This window comes from Schistocerca gregaria, chromosome 1 (assembly GCF_023897955.1).
Source record: "Schistocerca gregaria isolate iqSchGreg1 chromosome 1, iqSchGreg1.2, whole genome shotgun sequence".
Lineage (NCBI taxonomy): Eukaryota > Metazoa > Arthropoda > Insecta > Orthoptera > Acrididae > Schistocerca > Schistocerca gregaria.
The window spans coordinates 1053831610-1053854043 of NC_064920.1; positions in this window are offsets into that span (position 1 = coordinate 1053831610).

The following is a 22434-nucleotide window of genomic DNA, read 5'->3' on the forward strand; positions in this document are numbered from 1 at the left end:
TCGCCTTTCCAGATCCAGAATGACTTAGAAGAGATTGCTGAAACTCTAAAATCTGCAAAGTGGGGCGCTGTCAGTTGAAACGCTCAGTTCCCAACAAGCTGTTAACTTACAGGAAACTAATAGCCTGGAGGAATATGCCATCGACAAGGATATCCAAAGAACTTTGAAGTTCAGCAAAGATATTGCATCATATAGGAACCTAATTGATATTCCTATAGAGGAGTTGAAGAGTGAGTGTTCTCTGGAGTGAGCTGCTAATGTTCAGAACATTATGAAAAGGGTAGTAGGAGATCTGATGAAATCTGACTCCTTCAACACAAATCTTTCAGAGTATATCAAGGCAGGCTTTCTTCCCCTTAACATACAACCATACATCCAACACCTAATGGGCTGTTTTAAATGCCAGCGTTTTGGTCTTAGAACACTAGAGTGTAAGGGAAAAGCTGCATGTGGCAGCTATGGTAAGGCCATTCGTGAAGGAGCTGTTTGTTTGTCTCCTGGCAAATGTATGAACTGCTCTAGAAACCATCTTCTTTGGTGTATGAACTGCAGAATCTATCTCGAAGAATACAGAGTACAGGAAATAAAAATAACAAAGCGTATCCCCAATGGTGAGGCCAGAATAATCTAGAAGTCTATGCAGTCTCCCACATTTGCTACATCTTTTGCATTAGTACTTCAGAAGCCTACTCCAAAGGTTGATGCCTCTACAGAAACGGTGGTTGCTAGTGTCAGCACTAACACCTGGACGTGTCAGTGCACTTGCAAGGCAGCAAGTGTTTCAGAGCCTTTAGCCCCCCAGAAAAAGGTACAGTGGCTAATACGGGAGAGCCCCAGGTACCTCCAACGGCTGAGGATGTTCAGAAGCCCAGTACAGCCACTACCACTCCTACTGCAGCTCCAACAAAGTCCTCAAGACAGAAAAAAGTTAATGTAAAGCAGCAACAACTGATAAAATCAAGCAATAAACTGTCGGACTACGTAATCATGATTCTAAATGATGCTTCTTCTGACTTTTCCAGAGCTGATGGAGCATGAGGTATGTATGGACCAATCATTTCGCGCCAAGACTGAACCTCTAACCACTGCAGTCTCCCAACCCCGGCGGAAAGACTGGATGAAGGTGCTGCCTCCGCGGTAGATGTCTCCCGTACTACAGGGGAACCTTCAGGGTCCAGGACGCATATGCAGGAACAGACCACTATGTCTGTGTCTCCAGGAGATCAGTCATACACTCCTAAACTGCAAGGCTATGTACTCGGCGGAAAGGACGATCTGAGAGGAGAAAGATCTATAGGAGGAGTAGGCATTTTCGTCAGTACCGTCTACACTCTTAGCCTCTCTCCCTTACAACGAATTTACAAGCAGCTGCTGTATGCGCACGTGCGTCATCCGTTGAAAATATGTTCCCTTTACGTGCCACCACATGAAGCACTCGACGAAGAGTCTCTCAGTGACCTTCTTACACAGCCCCCACCTTTTCATACTCTGTGGTGATTTTAATGCACAGAATATGTTTTGGGGCTGTGCAACTAGCGGCCCCAGGGGTATAGCACTTGAGAAGCTCTCATGTCAACATTTCATATTTGCTAAATACAGGTCTGAGCACGCATTTCTGCACAGCAGCTAGATCGTTCTCTGCCGTCGATCTCTCGCTTTCCTCTCTAGCCTTTGTAGCGCCGCAGCTATTACGCGACTACAGATTTTTGCAGTAAGCTTGTTACGTTATGGCAAGCTGTTTTGGGAGCCTGCAGTATAGTGGCGTTCCGTGGCGGCCGGCATGTGGCCTGCTGTATGCGTCATAACCACACCTGTCACTAAGGCGCGTACTAAAATCATTTATTCACCTCACCTAAGGAATTAAATAACTATGTTAAATATTAGATGTTTTATTCCAAATTTGGTACATGACCTTTTGTTATTCAGACGAGCTTTGTGTCGAAATTTGATACCGCTACCTATCATAGTTTCAGAATATGAAATAAATTCAGATAGTAATAATAACAGTTTATTTTTCTTTTGCTATTTGAAAACAGTAATATCACTCTTAGTGTGCTGATTTATTTTACAAAGATTTTCAATTCTAAACTTTCGATAATTTTGCATTTGGAAATAACAGTTTAAAAGTTAATATTTATATTTTGTGTTAGGGTGAGAGTAAATGAGAGTGAATGCGAGTGTGTGCGTGGGACATACGCCAAATTTCAATTCTATATCGTATTATACCTTACGTAACTAGCAAGTGTTACGCCACCAGGATGTTATGAAAAACTGTGAATCCCCGTAACTGGCGGAAGAAGTATGTCTACGAGCGTTTGCTTTTGTAATAAGGCAGCCAGAAAGGTAGTAAGAGGATAACCAGTTCTAAAGTATATTTCAAGTTTATTTTCTCTTAGTTTTCGTTTGGTTTGGTTCGGTAGAACACTTTTTTTAACATTTTCAGCATGAAATGACGTAGACGCATCTGCGAATGTTGATTGGAATAAAGCAGTTTGAGCCCGAATATGATCATGAAAGATTAATCTGATTGGCTGTTCGTTTTGATCAACCAATGAGAGTAAAGTCTTTCCCGCGCATTGGGAGGAGTTATATGCCCTGAAAGCAACGGAATTCAGGGAGCCGTGGACTAGCTACCGAACGAGGAGGTCATGTTAGACGTGTCCGAAAAAGTTATTTGTAAAATGAAGAAAAGACTGTTATATCGCGTTCGGTTTATATCACTCTTCAAGCAGATGCAGTTACGGACAGTTCTGCAAAGTTTGGGAGATTTCGGGGTGTTTGTTGTAGAAAAAACCGCTTGTGAATCTGTCGGCCTTTGTAAATAATTCTGCGCGGCGTGTTCAGTATGCATTTACAGAACGTTTTGGCGAGTATCTTCTTTTGAAGAATCCACTGAAAAGTAGCGAGTGTGAAACTCATTTTGTAGCAGAGTGTTGACTGTATTAATCTCGTAATATTTCGCGTTGGACTTAGTGCTTTTCTGGCTGTCTAGCGTGTGATATAAGTTGTTTGAACTAGTAGTGGATGTGCTATCGACGTAAATGTGGGCTTGTTGACTCCATAACTACAAGACAATAGAAAACATTAGTATCGATAAACGGACATCTTCAATGAAGGAATGAAGCATCCATTTTTCCCCGTTAGTACTAGAGATTTACAGGTTTATTTTGTTACCTGAGTTACGCGAACTTTGCAATCGTGAGTATGGACGATGATTTTCTTCAACGCTGCTTTTGACATCGTCTACATAGTACCACCGAATGCAGAGCAACGGGTGGTGAACGAACGCTATACTGAGGTAGGTGGACATTAATTTTGCAGCTTGTTTCACACAGTAATATCGAACAAGGTAAAACCCGCCCCGTCGCACCTTTCTCACACTGATAAATAGGCAGTGGTCGATGACTTGCACGGAAGTGATCTTTTCCTGATCAGGATTCACCTACGAGATGGAGTGGAACACAAAAGGAAACCGCCGCGATAGTTGCTCAGTAGAGCAGATGGACATTTTATGATCTGCTAGCCCAGTTTGAATATAGACTCAATGTTGAGGAATGAGCGGATCATATTACCATAATGATCCACCGCGCCACTGAAACATCCATCCCACAGTCCACAGGATGACTGAAGAGGCAGTTCGCCCCTTGGTGGAGCGACTAATGCCACTCTGCAATCACTGCAATCAGGACTAGCCATGCGGCTCTGCGTCGGTTCAAGTGCTCGCCAACTGCAGAGAATCTTGCGGCCTTTTGCCTGGCGAGGGCAAAATTTCGCCAGATTACTCGACAGAGCAAGAAGAGATCGTGAAAACAGTTCCTGAGTACCATTAATCGTTCCATGAATAGTTATGTTTTATGGGAGACCATTAGGAGAATTTCTGGGAGAGGAAGGGGGTGCCACGTGGCTGCTGTAATAGGGATGGCACTATCCAAACCAGTCAGCAAGACACTGCCGAGACTATGGGGGCCTATTTCTCCACAGTTACTGCAACCGCCAGTCAGGATCCAGGATTCCAGCGCCACAGAGTGGTTGCTGAGAGGAGTAGTTTGGACTTCCGGTCCACCACTGATGAAGATTACAGCTGCCCTTTGTCCATGGATTCTGCGTTGTCTGCTGCTTGTGAGGCTTCTCCTGGTCTCGACGGAATCCATTATAGTATGCTACTACACCTCACAAGGCGAAACAAAGATATTCTCATCGCACTTTTTAATGACCTTTGGTCGTCAGGTCTCTTTCCCGACTCGTGGCGTAAGGCAGTTTTAATTCTTCTTTGGCAACCTAGGAAAGACCGTAAATGCCCAAATAGTTATCGTAGTTGTCCTCAATAACTGCGTGGGGAAGACCTTGGAATAGATGGTCAACCGCCGCCCTGTATGGATCTTAGAATCCAGTGTAGGTTCAGGACACCCTCCTGGAGGCGGCTTTACAACATGCTTTCCTGGGCCGGTATCATCTTCTAGGTAAATTTTTTGACATCGAAAAGGCCAGCGATACTACTTGGAGGCTTCTTATCTCCGACAAGCTATCACGAATGGCGTTTTCGCGGATGTCTTCCCATTTTTATTCGATGCTTTCTCTTGCCACGGTGTTTTCGATACCGAGTCAATGACGTCCTGTCTGCTCGCTTTGAGCTGAAGAATGGTGTCCCTCAATGTAGTGTTTTAAGTGTGACTATCTTTGACATAGCTGTTAATAGCGTTACATCAGAAGTGAAATGTCCTGTCCAGTGTTCTTTGTTAGTGGATGACTTCTCAGTGTTTTGCTCTTCTTCAAGCCTTGCAACGACAACGCGTCAGTCACAACTAACTCTTCGACATTTGAATGAATGGACCCAGAAGAGTGGTTTTAAGTTTTAGTTCCATTTTAAACTTTCCTGAGTTAAGGATGAAGAACACTGTTCTTAGTTTTAAAGACACGACGAGGTTTCTAGGCTTCATATTTGACTGTAAACTCACATGGTTGTCACATATTAAGGACCTGGCAAAACTCTCAGTGTTTTAAAAGTCTAAGCCACAGTACATGGGGGGGGGGGGGCAGACAGGGCTTGTCTGCTCCAGTTGTACAGGGCATTTGTGGGATCTAGGCTCGATTATGGGTGCCCGCCTTGGCCCAATCTCAGGCCAGTCTCCGTGAGTTGTGTAGGGGAGCTGAGCGGTTGGGGATCAGGATGGCTCCACAATCTTCTCCATGACACGATACTGTTACACAATACTAGCTAAGAGGGTTCTGTTTATGAGCATACGACGTCTAGTGCCCCTCTGCAGAAATGTGCGCTTTTCTTTCACGACAAATGTAGAAAAAGATCGTAATACTTTCAGGACTAGACAAATTCCATTTTCGTACGAAAGTAAGTATGCTTTATTTGACAATAAACCAGCGTACAAGTGAAGACAGTACATCTCTTTTTCCCAAATAGGCTGTAAAATATAGGCCTATATTCTGATCCTAGTTACGATCATAATTTTAGTGTGTAACCAAATTTCAGAATGATTTGCATAAAATTTCAACTTGAAGTGATATAGGGCAGTCCTGTAACATAAATACAGATGCAATAGTTCTTTAACATTCGTCAGTTCCCATAGACAGGAAGTGATTACTACATGCTATTACTGTGGTAGCCGGCCGCTGTGGCCAAGCGGTTCTAGGTCCTTCAGTCTGGAATCGCGCGGCCGCTACGGTCGCAGGTTCGAATATTGTCTCGGGCATGGATGTTTGTGATGTCCTTAGGTTACTTAGGTTTGAGTAGTTCTAAGTTCTAGGGGACTGATGACCTTAGCTGTTAAGTCCCATAGTGCTCAGAGCCATTTGAACTATTTTTTTACTGTGGTAGTGAGGTATTTTAAAATGTTGCCACAAATGTCGTGTTTATTAATAACGAACATGAGATAGGCAGCTGCTGAACCAGTATCTGCTTCTGTCTAAACATTATACAGTTTTGTAGACTTATCAAAATAACAAGATACACGATCTGATCAAAAGTATTCTGACACCCCCAAAAACATACGTTTTTCATGTTAGGTGCATTGTGCTGCCACCTACTGCCAGGTATTCCATATCAGCGACCTCAGTAAGCATTAGACAACGTGAGAGAGCAGAATAGAGCGCTCCGCAGAACTCAGGGATTTCGAACGTGGTCAGGGGATTGGGTGTCACTTCTGTCATACGTCTGGACGCGAGATTTCCACACTCCTAAACATACCTAGGTCCCGTGTTTGCGATATGATGGTGAAGTGGACCGTCACACAGGAACTCCAAACTGCATCAGTATCCACTGCAAGTACTATGAGAGTTAGGCAGGAGGTGAGAAAAGTTGGATTTCACTTTCGAGTGGCTGCTCATGAGCCACACATCACGCCGGTAAATGCCAAACGATGCCTCGCTTGGTGTAAGGAGCATAAACATTGGGCAATTAAACAGTGGAAAACGTTGTGTGGAGTGATGAATCACAGTACACAATTTGGCGATCGGATGGCGGGGTGTGGGTATGGCGAATGCCCGGTGAACGTCATATGTCAGCTTGCGTAGTGTGGCCAGTAAAATTCGGAGGTGATGGTGTTATGGTGTGGTCGTGTTTTTCGTGTTGTTGTTTGTGAAACTATCACAGCACAGGCCTACATTGATGTTTTAAGCACCTTCTTGCTTCCCATTGTTGAATAGCAATTCCTGGATAGCGACTGCATCTTTCAACATGGTCGAGCATGGTGGCTACACGATAATAACATCCCTGTAATGGACTGGCCTACACAGAGGCCGGACCTGAGTCCTACAACAACAGCTTTGGGATGTTTTGGGACGCCGACTTCATGACAGGCCTCTCCAACCGACATCGGTACCTCTCCTCAGTGCAGCACTCAGTGAAGAATTGGCTGCCATTCCCCAAGAAACCTTACAGCACCTGATTGAACTATGCCTACGAGATTGGAAGCTGTAATCAAAGCTATGGATGGACCAACACCATACTGGATTCCAGCATTACCGATGGAGGGCGCCACGAACTAGTAAGTCATTTTCAGCCAGGTGTCTGGATACTTCTGGTCACATAGTGTATATAGGGCTGAAACGGACGTTCCAGCATCTTATGAAAATTTCGTTTAGGTAATATCTAGATTGCCCACGAAAAAATTTTTTTTTAATGTATAGTTCTTGCTTTAATTGTTAAGAAGTAAATACTAAATACGTAAGAGAAAATCGGCAAGACGCTAATGTAGAAAAAGATCATATAACTCAACGTTTCAGTGCTAAACAAGCGCCAGTCTCGTACGAAAGTAAGTACGCTTTGTGTGGTAACAAAACTATCATAACAGTGTAGACAGTACGTCTCTCAAATCACGAAAGGCTCTGAGCACTATGGGACTTAACTGCTGTGGTCATCAGTCCCCTAGAACTTAGAACTACTTAAACCTAACTAACCTAAGGACATCACACACATCCACGCCCGAGGCAGGATTCGAACCTTCGACCGCAGCAGTCGCGCGGTTCGGGACTGAGCGCCTTAACCGCTAGACCACCGCGGCCGGCTCACGAAAGGCGTCAGAAAAGAGAGCCTCTAATAAAAATAAAACTAAAATACTTCTTCAGTCACCTGATAAAAACAGTAAATACGGATATGGAGTCAGAGAGTCACATAGAAGTAACACTTTTCAACGAGATCGTAGTGCGACACCTTCCAGTGGGTTATAAATTCCTGCTCCGCCGAGAGTTAACAGTTTTTTATATCTTCTTCCAATTTTCCGTGTTAGTCCACCGCATGATTAGTTAATAATCGTTACATTCGTCACGAATATTGTGTGCATCAGCAGCATGTTTTGCAGCGAACCATTGAACATTTACCGTCCTACGAAAAACGATGTGCACTAGATGTAAACTTCTAAAATAATTTTTGTCGTTCCCAGGGCGATTCCTCAGGTATGGGTTGAGAGACACTCAGACTTTGGTGCTGGAACTTGGAACACGGAGGGAATGTGTCTCGCTGACTTCCCAGTTGGCCTGTTTGTTTGCAACAACCTCGTAGATCGTTGCGCTAAATTGAAATTAATCGATCGTGACGTCGGAAACTCGTAAATCAATTGTAGTGTCAGTTCAAGTGACAATTAGTCAGCAGGGTGAAAAGCGCCGACATCCGACCCGTTTCAGCAGTACAGACTGCCATGGCACAGTATCTTATTTAGAATGAATGATCGATGAGTGCGCGCTGTTGCCCAAGACCACATATGACATGTATTTTTCACAGATATCCTTCAATGTATGCCTAAGTTGAAATGTACGCTACATTAATGCACGGCTAACGCGCGCCTTTAGAAACACGTTCTCTTGGTTTATCTCTGGCTTTTTTGGTAATTTAATGATGTAAGGTATTCGTTTAGCGTCATTGTCCGCAGAGATTTATAAATTTGTTAGTTTCTGTCATGTGTGCACTTGCTGAAATATTATTGTATGGAAATGCTTTTGATCACATAGTGTGTGTCTGAACTTTAGAAATCGTCAGCGCGCAATACGATGTCAACAGCTTCAGACGGCGAACAAGACAAGTTCCTGCTGGTTCTCATGGCCCTATCGAAATACAAGCTTTTCGACAAGCAACCTGATTGGCCGACAAGGATCTGCACACAAAGTACAGCTTGAAGACATGCGTTTTCACTACTCAACCAAAGATGAGACTTCTCTTGCAAACGAAAACATGGGTAAAGAGTCTTTGCGTCATGAGAGTGATTTGTAACTCGCGCTCCGCTATTGCACAATATAAGATTTGACTTTAGAAATTGTTTGCTGTCTATGTTTTCACCGTTATCCACAATATCTCTGTCAGCTACGTTGCACAGCGGGCTAATGACCTGAAACCTACGTCGCGAAAATGAATAAATGGAACAAAAAATGTATTTTTGTTTAATTTGTTACTTTATGAGTGGTTTCTTTCAACTGTAACTGCTACTCTTGGTAGTGAGACTATCACAGGTGTTATTAATTCGTCCTTCTGCTCCAGGTTTCCATCAGTTTATCTCTTCGTCTTCTCTGTTTCAGTTTCAGTTTATCTGTCCATTCAATTTTCTCACAGTTTTGCTACAACCTACGTTTTAATATCATGTTTTGCTATGTTCCAAAGCGCGTCAATCTAGACATATTTTGTAAGCACATGTCATAAATCTTATAAATATCACAGGAGTAGGGATTTCAATGCGCGTAATAGCCGTAAATGTTTGAACTTGATTGCAGAGTCCGTGGTTGCAGGTTCACTGGAGCACTGTTTGAAGTTCATTGGTATGACTAAAATGGTGGCAACTCCTTAAGTAAAAGAAACGAATTTCAAATATTGCGTGATTAGTTTAGAAAGAAACAACACGCCTCTATACTGCTTACATTTCGCCTTAACAAGTTGCCCAGCAGATGAAGATAACTAACAAACGTCTGTTTCGCAAGTGCTCAACATCAACTAAATCTTATTCAGAGGCGATTTTGTTTCTATACTATCACTACTACATCGAAGTAATTTTCTTATTGGCGTTTATCTGGTAATAAATATACAACCAGTCGCTTTTTTACGATTTATTCAACCATGAACATGTTTTCGAGCCACTGCAGGCTCATAATCAGATGGAGGTGTTACAAGAATATTATGTTGTGGACCAAGTGTAGCTATATGCAGTGCTGGTGAGTGCACTGCCTTGTGACATCCACATCAGATTGCTTCTTATAACGTGGGTTATTAAGCTATGTACACAAACAAACACAGCATTTAGCTGCACTTTCTTTTACCTGTTAAAAAAAAACTTTTAAATGCTTCAAATAATATGTTTATTCATATCAGTCGCGTGCATTACGTGTGTAAACAGTACTTTGGGGCAAAAAATTTTCTGCTACAAATCTGCACCGAATTTTCGTGAAATAATTAAGGTTTCAATGTAGGACATACTACATAGTATTAATCACATCTGATTACAAGTCATCAGTGCATAGCAGGTGTGATGGAGAAGATAAATGAAATAGTTCCCTATGCGCTGTGTTAAGACAACGTGAACTATGTGTACTGTCCTTCTGTAAATGTCACTGTAACTTGGCGCATAAGCAAAACTAGATATGCACATTGGATTGGCCCACAGGTATCGAGATACGTAAACGTAACATTGCTGACCAATAAAACAGCAACACCACGAAAGCGACATTCAACACACGTCAGATTTTCTTGGAGTGTACTGCAACGTGCTTGGACTGCATATGATGTCCATCTCATTGCAGTTACAGAGAGTAGGTAGCTGTAAGGTCATCTTCTGTTTGTAAGAAGAGATTATGTAGCGGGTTTCCCAGTCAGAAATCGCGTGTAGCAGTTTGTGATAACATCGCATTGTGCCACGTGTAAGGAGGAGAAACGTTTAATAGTACACGTTATACTAGGGTTGCCCAGAAAGTAAGGCACTGAATTTTTTGCTTCAACAGTTCTTTGTTCCACATAATGAGAATTACACACACACACATCTGCATACCCTAGATTTCCACGTAAACTCCATCCCGTTCGTCTGCCTTCCTCCAGCGTGAAACAAGGGCGTGTATGCACAGTCGGCACCAATCCTTGTACTGGTGGCGGAGCCAGTGCTTCACTGTGTAAATCACCCCCTCATCGGCCTCAAAATTTCTTCCGCGAATGTGTCTGCTTTGCGAATGACAACATCAGCTCGCTGCAACATGCCAGGTGTGACAGCCGTGGATGGTCCCCTCTACCGCAGCAAATCGTAGAGCTCCGCCGAACCGCCTCCTGGTGATCTCACCCTCCGGTTTCTTTCTATGCACTGAGAAATCCAATGACATTGCGTTGCTTGTAACATACACCACCTACAGACGACATTTTGAAACTGTACTGCACCTACAATATCTGTCGGAATCGACAGACAAGAGCGCGCTCACTCAGGACTCTTAAATAATAAGCACGTAACGTTTCGAATTCATAACATTTGTTCAGCAGAGAAAAAAAGAAGCGGTGCATTACTTTCTGGGCAACCCTCGTAATTCGACAGTGGTAGGATCGAGTCATATCGAAACCGGTTATCGTTCCGCTATATTCGCGTTAATTGGGATCCGAAGACTGTCAGGCAAATAGTAAATTAGTGTGTTGAGAGGGCCACATTCAGTGTCATGTAGCGCACGAGCGGTCAGAGGAGAGAAGTTAAGTAAATATTGCAGAATTTGAATCAACGACAGCTGCCAACATGCGCAACATGAGATATACTTGATGTGGCGAAGCATACTGAAATGGATCTAAGCACTATGGAACATAGCGTAAGAGGCCATCAGTCCCTTAACTAACCTAAGAACACTACACACATCGATGCCCGAGGCAGGAGTCGAAACTACGACCGTAGCATTCGGGTGGTTCCGGACTGAAACGCCTAGAACCGCTCAGCCACCGCGGCCGGCGTGGCGACGCAGCTTAAACATTTTAATCAAGGCAAATACTCCTGAGTAGATTTTGTATCAACTAGGTTCCTTTGAGAGTATGATACAATAGCTCCATATTCAGTGATAGTTTATAACCGTTCGCTCGTCGAAAGGTCCGTACCTAAAGACTGGGAAGTTGTACAAGACACATAAATACTCAGTGCAAGGAAATAACAGTGATCTTTTGAATTTAAGATCCATGTAACTAACCTCGAAATGCAGTAGGATTTTGGAACATGCACTGCGTTCGAACATTATAAATTACCACGAAAAGAAATCGATTTATTGACAAATAGCCAACAAGAATTGAAAAGTCTCTTTCCTGTGAAACTCACGAAGCAATGCGTGATATCGACGGGGAACTTAGCTGGATTCATTTCCAGATTACCAGAACGTTTTCTATACTTCTATACCGTTCCTCACAAGCCACTTCTGAGCAAATTACGTGCCTACGGAATATCGTCTTATTTTAGAAACTGGATTCTCGATTTCGTGTCTGAAAAGTCACACTTCGTAGTCACTGACGGAAAATCATCGAGTAAAACAGAAGTCGTATCTCACGATCTCCAAGGAAGTGTCATAGGCTATCTGTTGTTTCAAATCTATGTAAATGACTTTAGAGACAAATTGAGTAGCCGTTTGGATTTTTGTGTCGACGGACACGCTGAAGTCGTTTCTTCAATTTCCTTAGGGTAGTATGCAAACTTGATCGTTTCACCATGAGGGAGGACATCATAACTTCTTCGGAGTTCCAGAAAGCCATCGCTATGTCTTTACTAGCTGAGGATGCGGCCTTGGACTTTTTGATCGGAGAAGAAGTAGTGTGGCGCCACTCCATGGATTCCCATTTTCATTCCATTTTGTGATGACAAATCCATGTTTCATCTCCTGTGACGGAATTCGACAAAAATTGTCACGATCAACCTCGTAACGCGCAAGTAACTCTGCACAGATGGTCCTTCGTTGACCTCTATCGTCTTCTGTTAGGCGGCGAGGAATTCAGTGGGGCCGGCCGCTAAGACCGAGCTGTTCTAGGCGTTTCAGTCCGGAACCGCGCTGCTGCAACGGTCGCAGGTTCGAATCCTGCCTCGGGCATGGATGTGTGTAATATCCTTAGGTTATTTAGGTTTAAGTAATTCTAAGTCTAGGGGACTGATGACCTCAGATGTTAAGTCCCACAGTGTTTAGAGCCATTTGAACCCAGCGGACAGACACAATTTGAGTACCCCATGTGCACTAGCGTGCCAGCACTACAGACAGAGACGTCCAGTTTTGCAGCGAGGCGTTTGATTGTGACCGGTCGGTCACCTCGAATGAGGGTGTCCGCACGTTCCGACATTGCAGTAGTCGCAGTTGTGTGCGGCCGATCGGTACGCGGAAGATCGGACAAGTTTGCGCGACCTTGTTTTGATGATGACAGACGCCTCGTCCAACGACTCGCTGTGGTTCTCTTCACTGCCGCGTCTCAGTAGATATTCAGCAAGCGACCATGAATACCTGCCATACTCTGGTTTTCCGCCAAAAGTAACTCAGCGACAGGTCTCTGCTTGGAACGCACGTCCGTTACAGAAGCCATTTTGAAGCCTACATATAGCGCCGCCACGTATCGGAACTTCAAGAAACTTTACAGGTCAAAGCGGGAATATTCCACGCTGTCCCACAACAAATTCCGCATTTATTCAGCCGAAATTGGGCAAGAAAAATAATGTGTTGCATTAGTTAGGGAAAGCCCGCGTACATTCGTCCGTGCCAGGTACATTGAGACAGGAAATTGGCTTGTTTGCAGAACGACGGGTGTCCACACTAACAGTAAGACGGCGTCTGAAGCACTGCGGACTGTCAGCACAGCGACGATTGCTGGTGTGTTGACGCGGCAGCAGAGGGGCCGGCCGACAGGTGCGCGCCCAGCGACAACACTCAGCACGTGAGTGCATGGAACGACCACATTATAGACTGGTTCCGTTTCTAGGTACAGCATTGCTATGGACCTATCTGTGTATGGAGTCCTCGAGGGGACCATACGTTGCATTCATTGTAGCCATATCGTCCCAGAACCTGCAATGGAGTGCCGTTGGGTGCACATGATTGCATCTGGCTTATACTTCCGGTAATTTGAATAGTAGCTGTTACATATTATACGTGTTAATGCAGTGGCTTACCATATTTCATAGGTCTTCTTAGCGTTACATTTCAACAAGATAACGCATGACCGCGTATTGCTCGTGCTGTCCCGACCTGCTGTGTGATACATCCTCACCAGCACGTTCTCCAGATCTCTCGCCCGTCGTATACAACTGGTCGTTCGTTTAGCAGAGGCTAGCGAGCCGCCACTCACCAGCCTATCTGCTTGACGATCTCTGGCACAGAGTTAGAGCAGCGTCGATTAACGTACCCATTTCCCAGCCAATCTCTGTTCGACTCGATGCCCAGGCAGGTTAGAGACACTGTTTGCTGTCAGATGTGGGAGCCGTGTGTATTAAAATTCTCACCTCATATACCCTCTGAATTAACTACAATTTTCAATCACGTATTCTTCTTACTCCACTGTATAAGCACAATAAGCAAAAGTTCGTAATTTCCTATCATTCCTGGCGTTGACATTTAAATTGACAAAAGCGTATTTAGTGCGATGGTATTAATCGCAGAAAACTAGGATTGTTTGCGCTTAGACTCTATGTTAAGTGCAATCGAAATTTATCCAGAATTTAATATATGAGTCAAATCAGGTAAGTAGATTTATATCAAAAGGCATACGTACAGATTCAGTACAAACACTTCCATCGCATTAAAGTCATGCCGTTGTCTCTGTGTGACTGTGGTCAAGAGGAAGACATACAGGATGTTACAAAAAGGTACGGCCAAACTTTCAGGAAGCATTCCTCACACACAAAGAAAGAAAATACGTTATGTGAACATGTGTCCGGAAACGCTTACTTTCCATGTTAGAGTTCATTTTATTACTTCTCTTCCAATCACATTAATCATGGAATGGAAACACATAGCAACAGACCGTACCAGCGTGGCTTCAAACACTTTGTTACAGGAAATGTTCAAAATGTCCTCCGTTAGCGAGCATACATGCATCCACCCTCTGTTGCATGGAATCCCTGATGCGCTGATGCAGCCCTGGAGAATGGCGTATTCTGTCACAGCCGTCCACAATACGAGCACGAAGAGTCTCTACATTTGGTACCGGGTTGCGTAGACAAGAGCTTTCAAATGCCCCCATAAATGAAAGTCAAAAGGGTTGAGTTCAGGAAAGCATGGAGGCCATGGAATTGGTCCGCCTCTACCAATCCATCGGTCACCGAATCTGTTGTCGAGAAGCGTACGAACACTTCGACTGAAATGTGCAGGAGCTCCGTCGTGCATGAATCACATATTGTGTCGTACTTGTAAAGGCACATGTTCTAGCACCACAGGTAGAGTATCCCGTATGAAATCATGATAACGTGCTCCATTGAGCGTATGTGGAAGAACATGGGGCCCAATCAAGACATCACCAACAATGCCTGCCCAAACGTTCACAGAAAATCTGTGTTGATGACGTGATTGCACAATTGCGTGCGGATTGTCGTCAGTCCACACATGTTGATTGTGAGGCCGCTGGTGGCCGAGCGGTTCTGGCGCTACAGTCTGGAACCGCGCGACCACTAGGTCGCAGGTTCGAATCCTGCCTCGGGCATGGATGTGTGTGTTGTCCTTAGGTTAGTTAGGTTTAAGTATTTCTAAGTTCTAGGGGATTTACGACCTATGCAGTTGAGTCCCATAGTGCTCAGAGCCATTTGAACCATTTGTTGATTGTGAAAATTTACAATTTGATCACGTTGGAGTACATACTGACGAAACTAAAATGGGCTCTAACATGGAAATTAAGCGTTTCCGGACACATGTCCACATAACATCTTTTCTTTATTTGAGTGTACGGAATGTATCCTGAAAGTTTAGCCGTACCTTTTTGTAACACCCTGTATAACAGCAGAGGCCAAGATTTCGGCTCGCAGGTTGTGCGTTGGCATGAGTGCCTTATTGCTCAGCTTCGCTGCACATTTTCCCCACTGCCACGCAAGGCTGTCTAAGCGCTTCGAAGGGGGAAGCGGGGAAACTGCAAACATGAAGCATTTAAATGGCACTGCACGCGCACTGCATACGACTTGGTATTATACTTCACATTTCTCAATAACTTATATCAGAAACAAAACTAATTTTGATTATTTTTGGCGCTCTGAAGACATAATTCTTATCTGGAACAAACTGTCCGCATACGGACGTGGATAATTCCACAGATTTTCGCACTCAGGTTGCCACGTAATCGTTTCATAATGGAAAAAAGCTCTTACATGCAAATATAACGATTGAAGTCCACTTCAAATGCAAGATCTGCAGTCGATTCTGTATGTTTCAACTTTTAGTTCGTGCACTCCTTTTTTCCTTCTTTAAGTCAACAATAGCGCGTTTTAAATAAAAAAAATCGTTCCAAGTGTGCCCCTTAACTTAACCACCGTACTTTGGAGAAACGTATGGACTCCAAACTTTACTCTCAGTTCAGTTGGAAACTGTCGCAACCGACATCGGAATGAGATGTGCGACTTCAGAAGTAACACTTATTCATGCCGTCAATTTTTTCACATGCTGTGTCCCTGCAAATGTAGCACCACGTGCTTCTTGATTTACTGAACAATGAATCCTGTCTGTCGATGGTTGTAATTTTTTACTCTTTCAGTGGCAACTAAGTCTTTAAGTCATTTCTGCATGGTACAGTAAAATCGTTTCATTAAAAATTTACAGTACCTGCCACTTAGGGGACTGCATAAAAGATAATGATAATTATCATCCGTCTGTATTGTCATTTACATTCATTTTTAAAGGCGGTGGCAGATCGCTAGATTGCCCCTATTTTGTGCAGACATCCACTGGCCCCGGGAAGGAACGAACAAACCGGAGGCAGGCCGGGCCATTGTATGCACACGCCCGCACGCAGCTTGCACGTGGGCTGCACACTTACCCGCGGTATGTCTCGGTGCATGGACGACTATAGAGTTCATACCAGAAGAGAACATAAGCTTTTGAAAGTAGATGTGCAGAAGATATTAGCTGGGTGTGTCGCATAACTCATGAAAAGATACTCAATCGAATTGGAAAGAAAAGAATTTTATGGCACGACCTGTGTGAACGAAGGGTGGATTGATAGGATGTATACGGAACTGTCGAGGAACTTTTAATTTGATCACGGACCAGTGGTCTGGAGGTAGCGTATTTGATTCGTAATCAAAACGTTCTCGCTCCCGTATTCAAAATCCGCCACTGCTTAAATTTTGAATAAAAATCATCAGTAATTCCAGTCGATGGCTTCCGGCATTGTAAAAGAGAGCTGAGGAAAGGACAGAGGTTCAAGGAACTCTCTTGTACTTGGGGTGGGAAACAGCCCTCCATGATGTTACTCCAGTCGGATGTAAAATGTATGTATGCAACGGAAAATACTGAACGCGAAAATGCAGATGTGGCCCTGTCTGACTATGCCTGTAGCAGATCTTAGGATCTCTTAGTGGTGATATTACCTCTGCCATCTTGCTCTTTCACATATAAATTACAACATAAACATAAATGAATAATTAAGGGAACTAGTAACTATAAATGACAAATGCTGTTTCTACTTATACATTTATTGTAGATCCCTATTATGTATTAAAAATGTTTATATATCAATGTCCAATTGACATAAAGAGATACAAATGAATTTCCTAACTAATATGATTGATCAGCTGCCAAAAAAAAGGAAGAAAAAAGGTTCAAATGGCTCTGAGCACTATGGGACTAAACTTCTAAGGTCATCAGTCCCCTAGGACTTAGAACTACTTAAACCTAACTAATCTAAGGACATCACACACATCCATGCCCGAAGCAGGATTCGAACCTGCGACCGTAGCGGTCGCGCGGTTCCAGACTCTAGCGCCTACAACCGCTCGGCCACTCCGGCCGCCAGTTGCCCAAATCTGCCCCTTTTTATGGCTAATGCGATCTAATATAAATAACGTGAGATTACTGACGTCATCTTTGTACCAAACACTAGAAGACACTTCTTTCAAAGATGATCTACAACGGTGTGCAACCTCAGTGGAAATAAAATTTATGTAATCACAACTGTTTAGTTTTATAGCCTTAATCAGCCAAAACGATTAGCAATATCACCGTATGTACTGCGTCCAGTGCGTCAGAGTGATGATTCTCGTACACGTCTGCGAAGACGGAAGAACTGCAGCCACAAAACGTAAAAAAAAAAAAAAAAAAAAACCTTCATACAAACACTAGGACGGAAGAAGACGGTCTTCTGACTAGTATAATCTAATACTGTCTTCTCCTGTCTGTGTTCTATAAACGAGAAGATTTTCAGAGTTTCCTGTTATCCTTCCGGCCTAGCTACAACACCGGCTAGGTGATTTCAGTCCTCAAGTGCCCAGACCGTCCGGCTAGGTTTACTTCTTCTGTTAAGCAGGACCAACACACCTGTGCAGGCTTTTCCACGCAGGACCTGAGTTAAGCTCACCGTTTCATTTTCACTGGCGTTCCAATCTCTACTAGTACAGGCAATCATTCATTACACCGTTTTAATAATAAAGACACTCCATCACCTTTCATGCAATAAGCGTTAACAACTATTTACAAGGTGTGCGTGACAATGTCAGTCTTCTTTAAATATTCATATATACGATTTACAACCTATCAAATGATACCTACCTCCGGTTGTAAATCATGGCAAATTATGTAGATGAGTGCTTGTAAGGTGAGAAATTATAGCCTCCTTACAGCCCATTAAGGCGAAAGACTGAGCAATCGTCAACGGCTTGGGAATACAGGAAAACACTGACAAGAAGGAGGGACATATCAGAGGGAGATGTAGTGGATAAAATTGTAGAGAAAGACAGAGATTGGAATACATCCAGCAAGTAAATACTAGCAATAATAAAAAATAAAAGAAGGCAGTGTGGTGATTATGGAGGGAGACAAAGTTAACATGGGTGAAGGTTGCTGTAGTTATGCAGAAACGGAATGTTTTGCATAGAGTACTGCAGCAAACCTGCCCTTGAACTGAACACCACAACAGTATGATGCAATAACCTTGTGAAGTTACTATTCCGAAGGATTTCCTGTATAGTCACGCAAGTGACTTCGTAGCCTGCACGCTTCACTTACATCTATACCGAAGCGCGAATGAAGATCTTAGAGGCATGCGTTTTCAAATAAAGAGGAATGTTAACAGGCAGAATACGGCGCTGCGGTCGGCAATGCCTAAATGAGACAACAAGAGTCTGTCGCAGTTGTTAGGTCGATTACTGCTGCTACAGTCGCAGTTTATCAAGGTTTATGTAGGTTTGAGCGTGGTGTTATCGCCGGCGCAAGAGCGATGGGGTATATCACGTCCGAGGTAGTGATGAAGTGGGAATTTTCCCGTTCGACAACTTCACGAGTGTACTGTAGATATCAGAAATTAGGTAAAAAATTAAATCTCTTATATCACTGAGGCCAACAAAATATGCTGCAAGAACTGGATCAACGACGACTGAAGAGAATCCTTCAACGTGAAAGAGGTGCAACCTTTCCCCAAATTGCTGCAGATTTCAGTGCTGGGCCATCAACAAGTGTTAGCGTGCGAACCATTCAACGAAACAATATCGATATGGGCTTTCGGAGCTGAAGGCCTACTTGTATACCCTTGATGACTGCGCAACATAAAGCTTTTCGTCTCGCCTGACCTCGTCAACACCGACATTGCGCTGATGGCTGGAGCCATGTTGCTTGGTCGGACGAGTCTCGTTTCAGATTCTATCGAGTGGATGGACGTGTACGGGTTTGAAGACAACATCATGAATCCATGGGCCCTTCCTTTCAGCAGGGGACTGTTCAAGCTGGTGGAGGCTATGTAACGGTGTGGGGCGTGTGCAGTTGGAGTTATATGGCGCCTCTGATACGTCTAGATACCACTCTGACAGGTGATACGTACGTAATAATCCTGCATCCATTGATGTCCATAGTGCATTCCGACGGACTTGGGCAATTTCAGCAAGACAATACGACCCCACAAATGTACAGATTTGCTAAAGAATGGCTCTAGGAATACTCTTCTGAGTTTAAACAGTTCCGGTGGCCACCGAACTCCCCAGACATGAACATTATTGACGATATTTGGGATCCCTTGTAACGTGCTGTTCAGAAGAGATCTCCACCCTCTCGTACTCTTACAGATTTATGGACAACCCTGCGGGATTCACGGTGTCAGTTCCCTCCAGCACTACTTCAGACATTAGTCGAGTCCATGCCACGTCTTGTTGCAGCATTTCTGCGTGTTCTCGGGGTCCTACAGTATATTAGGCAGGTGTTTCTTTGACTCTTCAGAGTAGAATCAAGTGAAGGGCTTAACTGAAACCTGAAGCAACGATGAAAGAAGAAGTGCATGATTATTCGTGAAGACAAATGGTTCAAATGGCTCTGAGCACTATGCGACTTAACTTCTGAGGTCATCAGTCGCCTAGAACTTAGAACTACTTAAACCTAACTAACCTAAGGACATCACACACATCCATGCCCGAGGCAGGATTCTAACCTGCGACCGTAGCAGTCCCGCGGTTCCGGACTGAGCGCCTGAACCGCTAGACCACCGCGGCCGGCTTCGTGAAGACAGATAGAAAGCAGATCTCACAGTCCAGGTATACTTCCGTCGGGTATAAGGACTGAAAGTGATATCAGGTTGTACATACATTGGCGAGGCAGGGTACACTGAAAATTTCTCGTTTTCTCGTGACAGTGATTGTTATTTTAAACACATACCCGTATTAAATGGTTCAAATGGCTCTAAGCATTATGGGACTTAACATCTGCGGTAAACAGTCTCCTAGATTTAGAACTACTTACACCTAGCTAACCTAAGGACATCACACACATCCATTCCCGAGACAGCATTCGAACCTGCTACCGCAGCAGCAGCGCGGTTCTGGACTGAAGCGCAAACAACCGCTCGGTCACAGCGGCCGGCCGTACCCGTATTAGCATATAGGTCTAAACATGCCATTTCTCATTTTGCAGGTATCTGGGGCTACAGTGACTGACAAAAAAAGCAAAACATCCAGAAGACATGGTCAGATATAAACATGTACCCACCATCAATGAGTATACAAACCATTGGAAAATGCAATTCTCTGTGACAGATTGAATGTTCACCATATTCTATTAGTGTTGTTCGTATTTAGTATCGTTACAAGGTCTGGGAGGTATATTGAAAAGGGTCAAATCCTGGGTGATTATTGAGAAGGACCAGCCGATGCCATGTACTCCTTTGAGACAGCGTTATTAACAGAATTTGAAAGAGGTCTCACTGTGAAATCTCCATTTGTGTAGCTGGTTGAACCGTGCAATATCCAGATTTGTTGGGCATTCGGATGTGACAGTGGTGCAATGTTGGACTGCATGGATACGTGAGGGTAGGCCTTCTCCTCGCCGAAGTTCCGGGCGATTACGTCTAACCATCCCAAGGGCGGATCGCCTTATCGTGCTCTAAGCACATCGTAGCCCTTTGCAACAGCACCTGCCATCCTGGAAAAAGTAATGGGCTTCCTGTTACATTATGTGTCATGCAGCACCAATGGTCAGACATTACTAGCAGAACAACTAGTGAATTACCGACCCGTGCTGCAGGTTTCCGTTACTTCCACAACACGAACAACTACGTTTGGAGTTTTTACGTGCATGGTGAGCATGGAATGCTGACGAATGGGGTCGTAATTTGTTCAGCCAAGAATCGCAGCCCTGCACTACACTGGATGACCGTTGTCGACAAGTATGATGACGACCTGGGGAGAGGTCCCATTCTTCCAGTGTTCTGGAGACGCATTGGTGGTTGCTCCTGGCATCATGGTGTCGGTGGCCATGGGGTACGACTTCACGTCAGTATTGGAAGTGACTGAGGGAACACTGACTGCACAACGGTTCGGCACAGTCATCCCGCGTCCTTTTGTGTTACTTCTCATCCTACACTTTCGTGGTGGTAGTTTTCAACAGGACAATGTTCGTTCACAGATGGACGTGCCTATATGAACCGTGTGCGCCATCTGAGGTATTCCATTGGCCAGCGAGATACCCAGATATGTCCCCGACAGAACATGAGTGGGACCAACTCCGACATCAACTCCATCCCAGTGTTAGTACTCAGGATATGGTAGACCAGTTGCAACAGCTATGGGCCAGCGTGCTTCAGGAGGTGATACAAAGACTTTGTGATACCCTTCCTAGCCGTAACAGTGCATGCACCCAGGCATCAGAACCTGCAGTGTCACACTGATGATACTGCTTTCTCTTTCACTTTGTAATCACTGAATTAACATCCCATACCCTCTCAACTCGCTAAGTCTCATTTTATTTGTTCCTCACATTCTGGGTGATTCACTTTTCTTGTCAGACGTTTTGTTTCAGTTCAATGCTAACATAAACTATTTAATAGCTATATGGGTTTATGTCTGCTAGTATCACCAACAACTCATAAACATTTCTAGGACGGTAGCTACGTCAAAGCGTGGTAGAAGTCTACATTTTCTTGAGGTTTCTGAAGAAGAAACCTCACGGAAATGTTGAATGCCATAATGTGCTTCGATGTAGCTCTTGGCCAAGAAATACACATACACTCGAATTCAGAAGAAACAGAACACCTAGAACGTCTGGAGACAGGACGTTCATATTTGCAGGACAGGTATGTTAGTATATTCTTCAGAAATGATTACCATTTGTACCATGGCGGCTCCTGGGTTCAAGTTCAACATCGTAATGGCGGCAAAATACCACCTGCCGGTAAAATATTCATGCGGATATCGTTGTTATTATAAACCGAAGGTAATGGATCAGAGGGACTCCAGCAGACGCGCAGGATGCTTCACAGGCGTAAGCGCGAACCGTACCGTGTAATAAGTACTTTTGAAAGGAAGCACATTTGTGGCATGAGAGAATGTGATGCACTTATCCGGGAAA